The following is a 17010-nucleotide window of genomic DNA, read 5'->3' on the forward strand; positions in this document are numbered from 1 at the left end:
CAAGAGAAGGAGCTGTTGGACCTCAAAATAAAGCCTCAACTTTTTAAAAGAAATTTTTATTAAAAATCATTTTATTTAACTTTATGTATTTATTTACTTATCTATTCATTTTAATTTGACCAAAGAGGAACAGAGAGAGCGCAAGAGAGAGAGAAAGTGAGAAAGCAAGCTTCTAGGTCTAGGACTCAAACCGTGGTGAGCCATGTGGGAGTCTAGCAACTTTAACCACCATATGACCTGCCGGCCCCAAGCATGAACTTTAAAAGGAGAGGAAAAAAATCATACCGTGAATACTAAGAGTTTTCTATATAAAATGAGTTCATTTTCTCACTAGGTTCATTTTTGTCTAAGATTCATGCTGTACTCTTTACTCAATGTAATACACTGAACACTAATTTTATTTGTATGTTTAAAAGTGAAGGCTTGATTGGTTGTTTTTAGAGAAACAAACAAAATATGTTATAGATAAAATTTATCTGATATTGAGGATTTGCTTGAAAATTGTGTGGGGTGGTAGAGCATGGATGAAACAATTGATTGTAAATTTATAGCTGCAAAAGCTGGTTTTCTGTCTAGTTTTGTGTTTATTTGAAATATTCCATAATAAATGGAGTGAGGGATGAGGTTTTAGTACAATTATAAAATAAATAACCTAAGTAAGGCAAGCAATTCTTTACAGTTCCAAACAACAAAAAAAATTCTATTTATTCTTTTTCAGTTTTGTCTCCCTTATTTCTCAATGTACCATTTATTAGTTCATTAAGAGGTAATTTTGGGATTAGGAGATAATGGAATGGTTATGTCACTGGACTCCCACATAGCTGACCACAGTTAGATTCCCAGACCCAGCAACATAAAACACACCAGGAGTGTGTGTATATGTACCTGAAATCCCGAGAGGAGAATAAAGGAGAAGGGATTGCAGTGTGGCCATTCTCCCTGGGGAGTGATTTGTTGCTTTCTGTCTCTCTGTCTGTCTCTCTGGCAAGCACATGCGCCCTATATCAAAATTCTCTCTAAAAAAAGTTTTTTAAGTTAATTTTGGGGTATATAGACCTTTTAGTAATATTTATTAACCTCTCTATTGAATACTGAGTTGAATAAAAATGCACAAATTATGACAACCTATTCCTATTTGTAAGCTCTTTGTAATCTCACATTGATATGGCATTATTATTATTATTTTTTTGGAGAGGTTTTCACAATAGGGTGTGTGCACTCACCAGACAGACAGAGAGACAGAAAGCGAGAAATCACCCCCCAGAGGGGATGGTCATGCCACAATCCCTTCTCCTCCATTCTCTCGGGATCTTGGACACGCATGCACACGTGCCCGGCGTGAGTTTTAAGCTGCTGGGTCCAGGACGTGAACCGTGGTCAACTACGTGGGAGTCCAGCGACATAGCCATTACGCTAACTGCTGGTTCCCGATATGGCATCATTTTTTCAATATCCAAATCAAACAAAATGTATGTATATAATTACTAAACATTTTCCATCATGAAAATAACAAAATTTATCTTGTTTTTCTGAATTTATATGCTTATAAAAGATGTCACAGTTTTATTTTCAAACTAGGTGGGATGTAAGACAGATAATGGGTTCACATGACCATAATAAAATGGCTGGTCTCAGATTATTTGCCATTTTGATAGCTAGCACACACATGTTCACTCAGGATAGAAAGGCAAACACTTCTGTAACCGTGGGAAAGGCACTGGAACTTAGGAAAAAGCCAACACCCACAAGCCACCTCCAAGAACTCCAATGTTCAGCACAGAGGAAAAATAGAGGTAGCAGAAACAAAGGGAAAAACATTCAGAGGAGTTCTGCTACTTTGGGAGATATGCAAGAGTATCATATTCCAAGTGAATAAAGAAAGTCTCCCATGTTTCAAAATTTATTTAACTAAATGTATTATTTTTATTATTACTTTATTTTTAATTTGCTATAGGGCACGTGTTTACCAGAGACAGGGAGACAGAGAAAGAGAGAAAGTAAGAAAACAAGCCACCAGGTCTGGAACTCACACTACAGTCGGCCGTGTGGGAGTCCAGCAACCTACCCACCTCCCCATTGTGCTGGCTCTCCACATTTCTTTTGAAATGTTTCTTTCATGAGCAAGAGACAGAGAGACAGGTAGACAGGTAACCTCCAAAACAGTCCCTACTCCACAATCCACTCTAGCCCCAGGGCACCCTAGAACACAGGCATGCACATGCCTGGAAGTTCAGTGAAGTCTCCTGATGCAAACCTAGAACTCTCCCAGGAGGGCCAGCCCTACAGAGTGCTGTGTTAACACTGTGCCACTGAGAGCCCCAAGGGTCTTCTACATTCTAACCAAGTCTGCTGATTATAATTGAGCAAGAGACACACTGTTTTTATAGTAAATAGAAAATGGCAACTTCTAAAATGAATGATTACAGAAGGAAACTAAATATAAGCCAACATTTTTATATAATTCTCTCTTCTACTTTGTAATCATAAAAAGTGCATGCCCAGGGCCAGCCTGTGGCCTAGTGTTTAAAGTGACTAGATTTCACAAGCCCCAGATCTAGCAGCTTGAAAAATGCTGGGTGGGTACGCATGTGTGCCAAAATCCCAAAAGGAGGGAGAAGTGGAGAAGAAGGGATTGTGGCCTGATGATCCACTCAGGGTGCTCTCTCACCTTCCCTTTTAGTCTCATTCCAACTTGTATATGCACCCTCTGGCAAATTAAAAAAAAAAAACAAAGTAGATGCCCCATAAATACTTCTGTATACAACTATTTATATTAAATAAAATGGATCTGACTTTGGGGCTGGCAGGTGGCATGGTGGTTAAGGTGCTGGACACCCACATGGCCGACCATGGTTCAATCCCAGACCTGGTGGCTTGTTCTCTCTTTCTTTCTCTCTTTCTGGTCAAATTTTTAAAAAGTAATAAGAAGTAACTTCTAAAAAGAGAAAGAGAAAATAGATATGACTTAGAGAGAGGGCTTTTGCCAGATATCAAATATAATTAATTACAATTATTCATCTAAATTTCAGGTTCAAAATAATCTACACTTATTATTATTTTTTAGAGATTTTTGCTATAGGGTATACGTGTGCTCGCCAGAGAGAGACAAAAAGAAATCACCCTCCCGCAGGGGGGTGGCCACGTTAAAAATCCCTTCTCCTCCAGTCTCCTGTTGGGATCTTGGGCATGCACGCACACATGCATGGTGTGAGGTTTAAGTCACTGGGTCTCGGACTTGAACCACAGTTGACTACGCGGAGTCCAACAATGTAACCATTGTCATCTACTGGTCCCAAAACTTACTGTTTTTTAAAATCACGGTTTTAGCCTTTCCTGATTGTGATCTGTTTTTTCAATACACTTTCAGTACCGATCTGCATAAACAAATTTCCTTAAAAAGCTGATGACAGGAGCCAGATGGTTGTAGTACAGTGATAAAAGTCAACACTGTTAAGCTGACCCACATGAGAAAGTTCTGGGTTTATGGTCAGACACATCCCTGAGTATGCTGGGCACATGCAAGCCCATGATCTAGGGCTGGCTGATTGGGGCTGGCTAGGGATTGATGACTGTGTTCAAACGATGTTGGAGTGCTATCTGTCTCTCTCATCCACAGAAGAAATAAACTCAAAAAAAAAAAAAAAAAAGGGCAAAAAAAAGGCAGCAAATGACCAGAATACTGTTAAGATTTAAATTTCTTACAGCATGGGGAGACTTGCGAGTTTTTGTTTTGTTTTGGGTGGGAAGTGTTTTCCATAGTGTATGCGCACTCGCCAGACAGGGAGAAAGTGAGTAATCATCCCCCAGGGAGGATAGCCACACCACAATCCCTTCTCTTCCTTTCTCCTCTTTGGATTTTGGACACGCACACACATGCACTTAGTATGATTCTTAAGCCAAACCACCAGGTCTGGAGCTTGAACTGTGGTGGCACCTTACCCACAATGCCACCTGTTGTTCCCACTTGTGAGTTTTAATATCTGATAACTATCAGAAAAATATTTTCCCTATGATTATTTTATTTATTTATTCATTCATTTTATTTTAATATGACCAGAGAGAGATGGAGAGAGAGAGAGAGAGAGAGAGAAAGAGGGGGAAAGTGAGAAAGCAAGCCACCAGGTCTGTGGTCAGCCATGTGGGAGTGTCCAGCACCTTAACCACCATGCCAACTGCTGGCCCCGTCCCCATTATTTTTATTTATTTTTTTGGAGAGGTTTTTGCTATAGGGTGCGTGCACTCACCAGAAAGACAGAGAGACAGAAAGCGAGAAATCACTCCTCAGGGGGGATGGCCACGCCGCAAACCCTTCTCCTCCATTCTCCTCTCGGGATCTTGGGCACGCACGCACACGTGCCTGGCGTGAGTTTAAGCCACCGGGTCTGGGACTCGAACCACGGTCGGCTACATGGGAGTTCAGCAACATAGCCATTACACTAACTGCTAGTCCCCCGTCCCCATGATTATTTTAAAGGTCCATGTGAGTTTAGTTTCCCAACTCCATATCTGGAAAGGACTTTTATCTCTTACATGATAGTGCCCTTCTACTACACCATAAAAAGAGGTTATGTTTGTTTTTCATTGAAGAACTAATCTGTAACAATGAAGTCTTAACTATCTCCTTTTAATCAGCCAGCTCGGCAATACTACTAAACAATATCACTCTTTCGTGATAAAAATATACATACACTATAGTTTTTACAATAAGACACAACTATTAACGATAAATAATATAGCACTCTACTAAAAGAGTATTTAATTATTCTAAAATGAATTTAAATAAGAAGTGGAACAAAACAACAACAACAACAAAACAGCATAATAATGAATAGACTAAAACTTTCAAATAATTTCACTGTGACAAGAATATGTTTTACAGACAACCCTAGAGCACAGAGGTTAACTTCTGCATAGGGACCCAGATCCCACATGGCTGACCCCAGTTTTGAATCCTGACCTTCCCAGCTTGAAAAACACACTGGTGTATATGCATGCCCCACATCCTGATGCAATGGAGGAAAAAGTAAAGCAACATGACCACAAACCATTGAAGGGTGCTCTATTTCTCTCTATCTCTAAGGAAGAGCATGTGCTCTCTGGCCATAGGAATAGACAAATATATATACATTTAATAAGAAATACAGACTGTACGGTGGAACTGTTCAAGTCGTTGCCTCTTAAGAGAAGACTATGTGAGCTCTAATGTGGGAGGGAGGCTCGTTATTTGTTGCACAGCTCTTAGTATTACTTGAAATATTGCTATTACCCATGCACGTGTATTCTTTTCCAATTTTAATACACCAGTTAAGGGCATATCACTATGTAAGTAGAATGGTTGTAGATAAATCTGCATCATACTTGTACATTCAAAATAATGTAAAGAATTAAGGTACTTCAATTTTTCATTTGGTATTCCCAAACAATTTATTTCAATCTGTATGTATAAGAAATCCCAAAATACTAATTTTACCCCAGACAATTCTTTTTTAAAATAATCATTTTAAATTTAACTTTATTTATTTATTTTAATTTGAACAGAGAGAAAGCAAGCCACCAGGTCCAAGACTTGAACCAGGGCAGGCCATGTGGGAGTCCAGTGCCCTTAACCACCACACCTACCTGCTGGCCCCCCAGATAATTCTTAATGTAGAATACTTTTTTTTTTTTGAGAGGTTTTTGCTATAGGGCACATGCGCTCACCAGAAAGACAGAGACAGAAAGCGAGAAATCACCCCCCAGGGGGGATGGTCACGCTGCAATCCCTTCTCCTCCATTCTCCTCTTGGGATCTTGGGCATGCACACACACAGCTTGAGTTTAAGCCACAGGGTCCAGGACTCAAACCACGGCCGACTTCATGGGAGTTCAGCGACACAGCCATTATGCCAACTGCTGGTCCCAAAAGCTATTATCTTATCAACATTCAAAATGGTGTAATTCAAGAATTGCCTTGAGCTATGGCTTTATACACTTTTCTAAAAAAATAAATATGAACACATGCTATTTTATCTGTACTTTGTATCAGAATAATTTGTATGTAACCACACAAAACATAATTCCACCAATATAACAGACAGCCAAAGAAAGCTCCTTTTAGTCTTTTTGTAATCCTGAATCTCAGAAAAAGAAAAAAAGAAAAATCTCGGGGCCGGCAGGTGGCGTGGTGTTAAGGGTGCTGGACTCCCACATGGCCAACCTCGTACGAGTCCCAGACCTGGAGGCTCGCTTTCTCACTTTCTGTCTCTCTCTAAAGTTTAATAAAATAATTCTTTTTTAAAAAATCTGTCATCTAATCTGACTTCACGTTTCTATGTTTTCACCAATTAAAGAGCCAGGCACTCTTTTTTTCTATCACGGTACCAACACAAGCTCATTCCTTCTCAGCAAGGATTCCAGAAAGGGATCCAGTTCTGAAGTGCTAAAACCCAACCAGTCTTATAAGCTCCACACCAATCTTAGTTCCTGGAAAATCGGTTATGGCTACATGTCAATCAAGTGAGTCACAGAACAGGGAAGAACCACTCTCCTTCCCAGGCTTCCTCTCCCACAGAGATCTACCCGGATCTATAGTTCTTTGCTTAGGAAAGCTGACCAACTTCTGAGAAATCAAAGGAACATAAATGTACCACCTGCCCTATTCCGTAACCGCATGGCCAGAAACAGACACACGCTAGGCTAAAAGCCAGAAGGACAGAGCTTAATCGCACCCTGCTACTGACTGTCACAGGCTAATCCTCCTAAGTCTTCTGTCTCGAGTTCTGGAACAACAGTATTACCAGTAAATACAAACATCTTAATGTGAAGGGGAGAAAAGTCATTTCTTTGAGAATATACAGGTCTTTACACATATAAGTTGTTTATGTTTATCTACTAATGCCTTCAATAAAGGTATCATTTTGTAAAAATAACTCATACGATAGTTGCAAGTTACTCTTGAACATTTCACAAAAGCAATGCATACTTTAACTTTCCCACCTTATATTCTCTCTTACCCCATTTCATCTGTAAAACAAACTTTCAGGAGCAAGAAGTCAGTTTTTCTTCTTCAATATTTAATCCCTTCTCTACTCATGTTTCTAACAAAAACACCCCTGCTATTTATCTTTCTGGGACAGCACAGAATCAATGAGACCATATCAGGCAGCACACAGTCAAAGCAACCACAAGTCTTTTCAAATAAAGATCTGGCCTCACTCGAAAGTTTTCTCAAGCTTTGCCTCTAAACAATAAGGTTGGCTTTATCAGAAATCCTACTTTAGGTGAATGCCTCTATATCCTATTATTATTTTATGATCCAGCTGGCTTTCTCCAAGAGATTAAGCTAAAACAAATTTACCAAAATCAATAAAATCAGATCCATAAAAATAGAATACAATAAAAGGCAGTATAACCAACTAAATAAAGAAATACTACTAAAGCCAACATACCATACATACCTGCCAACATTCTTATTATAATATTGACATTTATTATTAGCAGTGCCAAAACACATAAGCATTTAGACACATCAGGTAAACTACTACCTAAACTACTATATATTAGCAGTTAACAATATCCAAGAACTGAGCTCTAATATTTCTGAATGGGCTTCCTTTGATAATAATAAATATTTGCACCTCTCCTCTGGGTGCCAACAATACAGTGGGCAAAAAGCATCGTCCATGTTTTCAAGGAGCATCATGGAGTGGAAAAATAGGTATTATTTAAGTAAGCTAACAAATGAAAACTTAAAACTGAGAAGTGAGCCAAAGTGGAAGAAATCATAAATAACATACACAGGGGAAGCCATAGCAAAAGAAATCTAGCCTGGTTTAGGGTCCAGAGCTGAAGCACAATACGAGGGGAATAGCAGATGGAGGTATTCAGCCAGAGAAACACCATGTACAAACATGCCAGGCAGAAGAAAACCATGCCTGTGAATGCAGCCCTGCCAGCAAGAACGGGGAGGAGAGTTCTGAGAGGCGGACAAGAGACCATCCAGGATGGGAGTGCCCATTTTTAAATAGTGATGGTGTATGACAGACGATTAAGGGTCAGGATACTTTGGACAAAAGTGATTGAAAATAGAATGAAGGTGGATTTTGTCTCAATAGCCTCATTAAAGAGAGCAAGACAAGGACACACTGGCCAGAGGAACTGGCTTACCGGGCTGGAAAGTGATTTGAACATCTACCAAATCCCAGGAGCTTATATGCTCTTTTATCCCTGGTGGACTTTGCGCTGCCAGGCCTGGGAAGGTGGTTACTATCAGAAATTACATTCTGCACATACTAAACCTACACATAATAAAAATACTGGGGGGAAAAATAAAACAAGTGGGTCAGCTAGTGGCATAGTGGTTAAGGTGGCTAGATCCCACATGGCTGGCTGTGCAGTTCAAGTCCCAGATCCGGCAGTCTGTGAAACACACTGGGCGTGGGTACCCAACATCTCGAGAGTAGAGGTGAAGGAAGAGATTGAGGCATGACTATCCCCAATGGAGGGCACTTCTTCCTCCCTTTCTCTCTCTCTGTGGCAAGTGCACGTGCCTTCTGGTAAATTTTAAAAATTAATCTTTTTTTTTTTTTTTGGAGAGGTTTTCACAATAGGGCGTGTGCGCTCGCCAGACAGACAGAGAGAGACAGAGAGACAGAAAGCAAGAAATCACCCCCCAGGGGGGATGGTCACGCCGCAATCCCTTCTCCATTCTCCTCTCTGCATCTTGGGCACGCACGCACACGCGCCCAGTGTGAGTTTTAAGCCACCGGGTCCGGGACACAAACCGCGGTCGACTACGTGGAAGTCCAGCGACATAGCCATTACGCTAACTGCTGGTTCCCTAAAAATTAATCTTAAAAAAATTTTTTAAAAGCCATCAATGGGCCAGACGGTGACACAGAGGTTAATGTGCTGATTCCCTCATGGCCAATGGTGCTGACTGAGTCCAGGACCTGGTGTCTTGAAAAACACACTGGGCACAAGTGCATAAATGCCTAAAATCTTTTTTTTTTTTTTTTTTTTTTATGGAGAGATTTTCACTGTAGGGCACGTGCGCTCGCCAGACAGAGAAAGACATAGAGACAGAAAGCGAGAAATGACCCCCCAGGGGGGATGGTCACGCCGCAATCCCTTCTCCTCCATTCTCCTCTCGGGATCTTGGGCACGCACGCACATGCGCCCGGCGTGAGTTTTAAGCCACTGGGTCCGGGACACGAACCGCGGTCGACTACGTGGGAGTCCAGCGACATAGCCATTACGCTAACTGCTGGTTCCAATGCCTAAAATCTTGATAGGAGAATGCAGAAGGGATTGCAGGGGGGTCATCTCCCCTTGGGGAGCAGTGTAATCTCTCACTTTTCCTCTGTGTATCTCGCTAGCAAGCACATGTGCCCTATTAGAAAAAAAGGAGCCAGCAGGTTGGATGGTGGTTAAGGAGCCCACATATCTGACTACAGTTCAGACCTGGAGGCTTGCTTTCTCACTGCCCCTCTCTCTCCCTCTGTCTCTCTCGCTCTCTCTCATGAACAAATGTGCCTACAGCAGATTTTTAAAAATAATACGAGACCAGCAGTTAGCGTAATGGCTATGTTGCTGGACTCCCACATAGTCAACCGCGGTTCATGTCCTGGACCCGGTGGCTTAAAACTCACGCCGGGCACGTGTGCGTGCATGCCCAAGATCCTGAGAGGAGAATGGAGGAGAAGGGATTGCGGCGTGACCATCCCCCCTGGGGGGTCATTTCTCGCTTTCTGTCTCTCTGTCTGTCTCTGTCAGGCAAGCACATGTGCCCTATAGCAAAAAAAACCTCTCAAAATAAAAAATAGTAGTAATAAAATTAATTCTTTAAATTTTTTTTTAAAACTAAGAAAAAGTTTGCAGATGACATATCTATATAGAAAACTCATAAAACTTAACTAAAAATACTGTTAGAGTTAACACATTCAGTTAGGTTATAGGATACAAGATATATACAAAACTTGTATATTTTATTTCTATACACTATCAACTATATAAAAAATTTTAATAACTATATTTATATTTAAGAATGAAAATACTTTGAATAAACCTAACAGGGTCGGCAAGCAGCTCAGTGGCTAAGGTACTAGATTCCAATATGGCTGACTGCAGTTCGAGTCCCAGACCCAGTGGCTTGAAACTAACACTGGTTGTGAGAGTGCACCCAAAATCCTGACAGGAAAATGGAGGAGAGGGGATTGAGGTGTGGCCATCCCACCTAGTGATTTCTTTCTTTCTGTCTCTCTGTAAAGCAAAAATCTCTCTCTCAAAAAAAAAAAAAAATCTAACAAAAGCAAAAAAAGAAAAAAAAATACTCAAAAACTATAAATTGGTGTTAAAAAAATAATATCTTAATAAACCCTCACATTTACACACAAGAAATTTACACAAGAGTGCCTATCTTGGCATTCTTGGACATCTTATTCAATTAGAAAAGGATATTCTTTTTAGTAAATGATGTGGGAACAAGAGAAAATTCACATAATAATAATTAAATTAAATCTTACACCATATGCAACAATCAACTCCAGAATGAATGTCAGGCTCAGATTCTATGGCAGTCAACGGCATACTAAATTATGGAACTAGAAGCCACATGCCAAGAGTGGGCTTGAATCCTGGACCCAGTCAGCCTGAAATACACCATGTGTGTCCCTAGGATCCCAGTTGGACAGAGGATGACTGAAGTGTGACCAAGGGCTGGTCTCTCTCTTTCTGTCTCCCTCCCTCTTAACCCCCACTTATTCTCTCCCCCCTCTCTCATGCACACGTTTTATAATGCATTTTTAGAAAGAAAAGAATGAGATGAGAGTAAATGTAAGGGCTAAAGTTAAAACCAGAGAACTCTTAAAAGAAAACACAGGATTAAATCTTTGTGGCTTGAGTGAGACAAAGTCATCTTAAATATGAAGTGTAAGTACAAGCAACAAAAGAAAGGAGAAAAAGATTGAATCGGAAATCATCAAAATTACAAATTTCATGTTTCAAATAATGCCAGTAAAAAGCCCACAAAATGTAAGAAAATAACTGAAAATCATATACCTGCTAATGGATTTTTATGTAGAATATATATAAGAAAAACTTACAACTCAAAAAAATTGGGTTTTTTTTGGAGAGGTTTTTGCTATAGGGTGTGTTTGCTTGCCAGACAGACAGAGACAGACAGAGAGACAGAAAGTGAGAAATCACCCCCCAGGGGGATAGCCACGCCGCAATCCCTTCTCCTCCATTCTCCTCTCGGGATCTTGGGCATGCACGCACATGCGCCTGGCTTGAGTTTTAAGCCATGGGGTCCGGGACGCAAACTGCAGTTGACTACATGGGAGTCCAGTGACATAGCCATTACGCTAACTGCTGGTCCCACAACTCAAAAATTTTTAAAAAGAGAAATAATCCAATTAAAAATCAGACAAAGTATTTGAACAGATGTTTCTCCAAAGACATACCAATGGTTTAATGACCATGTGAAAAGATGCTTAATAGCATTTACATTTAGGGTAATGCAAATCGAAGCCACAATGTGATACCACTTAATACCCAATAGAACGGCAATAAACAGAAAGACAGATACAAGTGTTGGTGAAAATGGAGACAAATTAAAATCTTCATGCAGTGCAATATTAATGCCAAGTAATGCAGCTGCTGTCTGGCAGTTCCTCAAAATGATAAATGTATAGTTACCATATGACCCAGCAATCCCACGCCTAAGTAAATACCTAAAAGAAATGAAAACATGCATCCATGCAAAAACTTGTACATGAATTTCATAGGAAGATTATTCTATGTTGAATATTTTTTCAAAAACTGGAAAACACTCAAATGTCCACTAACTGATAGCACATGAGCACATCATTAAAATGTTACATATCTGTACAATGAAATATTATTCAGCAATAAAAAGGTGTGAGGTTATGTACTAAAACATGTGACAAAATGGATAAATTTTGATGCTATTATGCCATGTGAACAAAGAAGGTCACAAAACATCACAGATTATATGATTCTATTGGGCAAATCTACAGAAATACAAAGTAGAGCAGTGGAAGCTGGATGGTGGCAGGTGATAACGTAAGCCTTTGCAAGGTTTGTGCTCTTTTGTGAATGGTTTCTTTCACTTTAGTGTAATGCTTTTGAAATTTACCCATTTGCAAAATGTTCCTTTATATTAATAGATCGTAAACCAGATCTTGGTTTTCTATCTCTCGGTTAACGGGCATTTGGGTTGTTTGAACGTTTTGCCTATTATGAGCAATACTGCTATGAACTCATGTTAAAGTTTGTGTGAGGATGATTACTGACATTCTGGGCCCAACAACTACTTGTCCTGGGGCTGTCTTGTGCACTGTAAATGTTGAGCAGCACGCATGACCTTGTCCAGTAGAGCTTCCCCAGTTGTGACAACCAAGATTGTATTCAGACATTGGCAAACATCGTGAGTATGCAAAATTGCCCTCAATTAAGAACGACTGCTACATAGTTAACATTTCTTTAGTGAAACTTTGCAAGCACATAAATATTGAACTAAGATCATTATAAAATAAAGTATGTCAACATTAGTGCTCCCGAATATTAATGAACACCTAAATATTTAATCCTTGCATTCTCTTGCCAATATCTCTCTGCACATTCTAGCTCCACTGCTGAGTCAGTTTTTCTGTAACATCGTACAGTCACAACGTATACGTCTACGTCTCTATGAGAAATTTCTAACGGCTTTAGCAGCTAAGTTCTCATCATTTCCTTCCAGGCAATAAAATATACGATTTGGAGGCCAGCAGGTGGCGTAGTGGTTATGTTGCTAGACTCCGACATGGCCGACCGTGGTTCAAATCTCAGACCCAGTGGCTTCAAACTAATATCAAGGGACTGACAGGTGGCATGGTGGTAAAGGTGCTGTTGAGGGTGCTTCTCTTTCGCTTTGTCTCACTCACATACTCTCTCGCTTTCATGAAATAAATAATTTTTCAAAACTTTAAAAATGAACTGAAAACAAATTAAAGACATATAAGGGCCTATATAAAAAGCCAGTCACACAAGAGAACAAATATAAATCTTCATGACTTTAGATCAGGTTATGGTCCCTGAGATAAGACAATAAAAGAAAATACAGATAAATTGGTCATTTTCAAAATTAAGTTTCTGTGTTTTAAAGGCCAGAAAATAAAGTAGAAAGATTTACCCAATGAGTGGAAGAAAACATTTGAAAATCACGTTAAGGGACTTGTATTCAGAATATAAAAAGAACCCTTATGATTCAACAATCTAAAAAGGCAACCCAACTAAACATGGGATAGAGGATCTGAATAGATCTTCCTCCAAAGATAGACAAATGGCTAATAACCACATAAAAGATGTTTAGTTCTTTCCTTTCAGCACTGTAGCCACAGCCATGAGCATGCTCAGGCTTCAGAAGAGGCTTGCCTCTAGTGTCCTCCGCTGTGGCAAAAAGAAGGTCTGGTTGGACCCCAATGAGACCAGTGAAATTGCCAATGTCAACTCTCGTCAGCAGATCCGGAAGCTGATCAAGGATGGGTTGATCATCCACAAGCCTGTGACTGTCCATTCCCAGGCTCGATGCTGGAAAAAAACCTTGGCCCTCCAGAATGGCAGGGATATGGGCATAGGTAAGCCAAAGGTATGGCCAATGCTAGGATGCCAGAGAAGGTGACCTGGACGAGGACAATGAGGATTCTGTGCCAGCTGCTCAGAAGATATCGGGAGTCTAAGAAGATTGAATGCCACATGCATCACAGCCTGCACCTGAAGGTGCTCAAGAACAAGTGGATTCTCATGGAGCACATCCACAAGCTGAAGGCAGATAAGACCCACAAGAAGCTCCGAGCAGACCAGGCTGAGGCCCACAGGTCTAAGACCAAGGAAGCATGCAAGCACGCTGAGGAGCGCCTCCAGGCCAGGAAGGAAGAGATCATCAAGACTCTGTCCAAGGAGGAAGAAATAAAGACCAAGAAATAAAGCTCCCTGTCTCTTGTCTGTACATAGTGGCATTGGTAGTTACTCAGATAATCGTTTAAATAAAATAAGCCTTTATCTGCTTAAAAAAAATAAAAGATGCTCAACAGTATTTAAAGTGAGAGTAAATCACAATATTACTTCATACTCACAGGTAGGATGGCTATAAAGAAAATAACAGGAGACCAGCAGTTGGCGCAATGGCTGTATCATGGACTGCTATGTAGTCAACCGCAGTGGCTTAAACTCATGCTGGGCATGTGTGCATGCGTGCCCAAGATCCCAAGAGTAGAATGGAGGAGAAGGGATTGCGGTGTGGCCATCCCCCCCACCCCGGGGGTGATTTCTCGCTTTCTGTCCCTCTGTCTTTCTCTCTTTCTGGTGAACGTGTGCTCCCTATAGCAAAAACCTCTCAGAAAGAAAGAAAGAAAGAAAGAAAGAAAGAAAGAAAGAAAGAAAGAAAGAAAGAAAGAAAGAAAGAAAGAAAGAAAGAAAGAGGTAAGAAGTGTTAGCTAAGATGTGCAGACACTGTAATCTTTATACAATGCTGGTGGGAATTTAAATGGTACAGCTATTTTGGAAAATACTGATAGTTTTGCCACTCCTCAAAGGTTAAACACAGTTACCACATGACCCAACAACTTCACTCTTTAGTAACAACTCAGAGAAATGCAAACATTAGCCCCCACAGGAATTACACAGAGCAGTATTACTCAAGATAACCAAAAAACAGAAATAACTCAACTGTCCATCAAGTGATGATAAAAATGCAGGATAGCCATTCCATGTTATATTATGTGGCAATAGCAAGGAATGAAGTAGTGACAGAAAACACATGCTACAAAAACATTAAGCTAACTGAACAAAGCCAGTCACAAAAGATCACATTATACATTCCCGCTTATATGAAACAACTACAATAGGCAAATATATAAAAAACAAAAATGTCAACTGGTGACTGCCAAGCGCTGAGGAGTTCAGGGGAAATGTAGAGTGACTGAAAATGGATATAGGGCTTCTTCTGAGGGTGATAAAAAAATTCTAAAATTATTGACGATCATTATTTTCTTTTTTAGGGTTCATTTCTTTCACAAGGGAGAAGGAGAGACAATAAATGAAAATGTTGTTACTTGGTGAATCTTGATAAAGGACATATGGGAGTTCTCTCAGCCATTCTTGCACCAATTCTTAATGTTTGAAATTACATTAAATAAAAAAATACAAAAAAGGGCCGGCAGGTGGTGTGGTGCTTATGGTGCTGGATTCCCACATAGTCAACTGTGGTTCAAGTCCTACACGGACAGCTTGCTCTCTCTCTTTCTCTCTCTCTCTCTCTCTCTCTCTCTGGGGCTGTCTGTCTTTCTCTGGTCAAACTAACCAGTAATAATAAATAAAAAAAATAATTTTTAAAAATTTTAAAGGTACAAAAAGAGAAAACAGATTGTAAGAAATTATCAATAGGAATAGATACTGATAATTTAAAATAGCCTCGTTTAGCATGCTATCATTATAAATGATCAAATATATTTGATATAAAATATACGAACCTATTTTACATGTCTAACAGCTCATCATTTGTCTGTCCTAATAGACATTTTTTTGGGGGGGCAGATTTTTGCTATAGGGTGAATGCATTTGCTGGAGAGACAGAGAGAGAAGGAGACAGAAAGTGAGATATCATCTCCTGGGGGGATGGCCACGCCACAATCTCTTCTCCTCCATTCTCCTCTCAGCATTTTGGGCAGGCACGCACATGCACCCAGCATGAGTTTAAAGCCACCGGGTCTGGGACTCAAACCACAGTCGATTACGTGAGAGTCAAGCAACGTAGCCATTATACCATCTGCTGGTCCTGGTCCTGACATTATTTTTTTCTTATAATTTTTAAAAATTTGCTACAGGTGCATGTGATTACTGGAGACAGAAAAAGAGAGAGAGGGAAAGTCAGAAATCACCCTCCCCAGGGGGATGGCATGCACACACATACACACATGCACCTGGTTTGTTTCTCAAACCACTGTATCTAGTATCTAGGACTCAAACTGCATAGTCAGCCATGTGGGATCCAGTTGCTTTAACCACCACTTCACCAGATGGACCAACAAATTATTTTTTTTTAATTAACTTAATAGGGCCAGCAGCTGGAGTGGTGGTTAAGGTGCCAGATTCCCACCCTGCCAACTAAGGTTCAATTCCCAAACCTGGCAGCTTAAAAATCACACTGGGCCCATGTGCATACATTCCCAAAATCCTGAGAAGAAAATGAAAGAGGGGGAACTGCAGTGGGCTATCCCCACAGGGGATGATTTTCTCTCTCTCTCTCTCTCTCTCTTTTTTTCTCTCTCTCTCTGGTGAGTACATGCACCCCATGGCAAACCCTAAAAAATAAATAAATAACCAACTTAGGGTTTTTTTTTTTTTTTTTTTTTTTCCCTAGAGCTTTCTACCTCAGGGTACATGTGCTTGCCAGAGAAAAGAAAAACAGAGACAGTGAGAGGGAAAGTAAAAAATCAACCCATGGGGGGGATAGCCACACCATAATCCCTTCTCCTCCATTCTCCTTCCAGGATCTTGGCATGAACGCACATGAACCTGGGTGTGATTTTCAAGCCACTGGGGTCCAGGACTCGAACCATGGTTGTCCATGTGGCAGTCCAGTGATGGAACCACTACACCATCTGCTGGCCCCCAACCAACTTAATTTTTAAGTTGGTTAAGTTTGATTATTAGACCCTTTCCATGATATCAGGCTAAATAAATAATCACCTATTCTTTCCTTGAATGACTGAATAACAGTGTACAGGTCATTAGAAATTGGTCAGCATTGGCTTTCCTGAAACTGATTTTCTTAATCAATGCTAAAACGATAGCTTAGTTTAATCACACTGTCAAGTTTTTTCGTCCTATACTTAAAGCTAATTCATTTAAAAGTAGAAATACTTAGCTACAGTACACCAACAAATGTCACTATACAAACATTTATGGTCACATCAGAACTTACTTGTAAGCCGTGACATGGAATCTCAAGTCAAGATCAAGCTATACT

General features: G+C 40.1%; 1 protein-coding gene and 1 pseudogene across 5 annotated transcripts in view; one reads left to right on the forward strand and one right to left on the reverse strand.

Annotated features, from left to right (window-relative positions):
* Window positions 1-17010, reverse strand: part of XPO4 (exportin 4) — a 128801-nt gene that overhangs the window by 57349 nt on the left and 54442 nt on the right. The window lies entirely within an intron of this gene.
* Window positions 13384-14081, forward strand: LOC106736094 (60S ribosomal protein L19 pseudogene; annotated as a pseudogene).

Source organism: Tupaia chinensis, unplaced genomic scaffold (genome assembly GCF_000334495.1).
Source record: "Tupaia chinensis unplaced genomic scaffold, TupChi_1.0 Scaffold000634_1, whole genome shotgun sequence".
Lineage (NCBI taxonomy): Eukaryota > Metazoa > Chordata > Mammalia > Scandentia > Tupaiidae > Tupaia > Tupaia belangeri.